The following is a 2,347-nucleotide window of genomic DNA, read 5'->3' as shown; positions in this document are numbered from 1 at the left end:
TTAAGCAGCTTGATCAGGATCCAGAGAGGCCGTTCGTGGGCAATGACTTGGGGTCTCGTTGGGGTGGGGAGGACAGGATCGGCTCCACCCCCATCCCGTGAGGCCCAAAATGTCTCGTCACTGCGGGCCCAAACCTGACTGTACAATGGCGTCTGGAGGATAACGGCCACCGAGCCGCCAGGGGGAAGCAGGTGGAGTGACAACACCCTTTCCCCCCTGGGGTGGCCCGGGGACAGTAACCTACTGCGTGGTTCAGACGTATTTCTGCCAAAAGCCACTGGGTTTCAAGATTTGTTTCTGAGTCTCTGGAATCATGGCCATTAAGCAGCTTGATCAGGAGCCAGAGAGGCCGTTCATGGGCGATGACTTGGGGTCTCGTTGGGACGGGGAGGACAGGACCGGCTGCACCCCCATCCCGTGAGGCCCAACAAGTTTTGTCACTGTGGGCTCAAGCCTGACTGTCCAATGGCCTCTGGAGGATGGCGGCCACCGAGACGCTAAGGGGGAGCAAGCGGAGTGTCAACACCCTTTCCTCCCTGGGGTGGCCCGGTGACAGTAACCTACTGTGGGGTCAGGACGTATTTCTGCCAAAAGCCACTGGGTTTCGAGATTTGTTTCTGAGTCTCTGGGATCATGGCCATTAAGCAGCTTGATCAGGAGCCAGAGAGGCCGTTCGTGGGCGATAACTTGGGGTCTCGTTGGGGTGGGGAGGACAGGACCGGCTCTACCCCCATCCCGTGAGACCCTGCGTGTCTCGTCACTGCGGGCCCAAACCTGACTGTCCCATGGCCTTTGGAGGATGGCGGCCACTGGGCCTCTAGGGGGAACAGGCCAAGGCACGAAACCTATTTCCACCTGGTTTGGCCCAGCACCGTTAACCTACTGCAGGGACCAGATACATTTCTGCCAAAAGCTGCCGGGTTTCAAGATTTGTTTCTGAGTCTCTGGGATCATGGCCATTAAGCAGTTTAATCAGGATCCAGAGAGGCCATGCCTCCAATTATATAGCCGAACCGGAGGTAGTTTGTGGGTGTGTTTCCCACATACCTAACTTTTGGCGGTTTACTTTCTTGGTAAACTTTCTCCCAAGTTTTGGCATCTGACCAAAGGCACAGCAGCAATTTTGGGGTATCTAAAAGTCTGAAGGCGCCATCAGGCTGCTGATGCACTCGCTTCACAGTTACAGATTGACCTGCTGGCGGCACCATACCCCCTTAGAATCGATTATTTTTTCAGCTGTCTGTATAATAAATGAGAACCATAAAGAAGTTCCACTTGATTTATGACAACTTATGTCAGGATTTGATTGATTTTTGTTTGTTTGGGGGGACAAACCTTGACTCTGTGTTCAGAGATCACTTCTGGTGTTGATCAGGGGGCCAGGATTTGAATTGCAGTTAGCCGCATGTAGGGCAATCATCTTTCCTACTGTACTTTCTCTTTATTCCTGAAAACTTCAGTAATTTAACCATACAACTACAATTCTACAAAAGCAAAAGCCATATATCACTTAGGGATGTTAATAAATTGCCTATATTTCTGGCCCTGACTCTCCCCTCCTTGACATGATTGCCACTTTTGGCCACCCCAGGACAATCCTGCCTCCCTACCTTTGCCAAACACTGCACTGGAGGACAAGAGCAAATACCTGACTCTCTTTGTCTAAGTGAACTTGGTTGTCAAGAAACAGGATTAGATGTAGACCTGCATTCTTTGAAATAATAACCACCTCTTTTTTGGCAGAACACCAGAGATCATTATTTAAGTACTAGAAAGGAATCAAAGGATATAGTTGAGGGGCTGGACTGATAGTAACGTGGGTACTATCTGTTTTAAAACTCGAAATTCTGAAGGAACTACCACTTGCCCCCTACCATGCTGGGGAAGAGGTATTTAGAGATAGTGTCGGTGAAGTGAAAAATTTAATTCTCAGATCATGGCACAGGGCCACCCTTATCCCTCTGTGATACCTGCCACCATTCCCATAACCAGACTTCTAGGCAGTTACCAACTCTCCATGTGGAAAGTGTTATAGGTGGACTTGATCAAAGCCTACAAGACTCCACTTTTGTTACCAAAATGAAGGCACTGGTAAATAACAAAAACTATGGAATTCGAGACAAAAAATACACTGTATATATGTCCAGAAATAATTTTTTTTTGTGGCATCACATCCTCTGCTCCAAAGCCAATCTTCAAACCAAAAGATGAGCTAACTCACAGACTTGTTGCATGGTAAATGTGAATGTTTGTTTTTGGAAATCCTAGTCAGATCAATTCGTGTGGAGTGTCAGTCCATTATTTATTTCTCTCAAAGAGAAACATTTAAATCTTTATTTGAATATTA

This window comes from Sorex fumeus, unplaced genomic scaffold, assembly GCF_029834395.1.
Source record: "Sorex fumeus unplaced genomic scaffold, SorFum_2.1 ptg000058l, whole genome shotgun sequence".
Classification (NCBI taxonomy): domain Eukaryota; kingdom Metazoa; phylum Chordata; class Mammalia; order Eulipotyphla; family Soricidae; genus Sorex; species Sorex fumeus.
Note: the sequence above shows the minus strand (reverse complement) of the source record.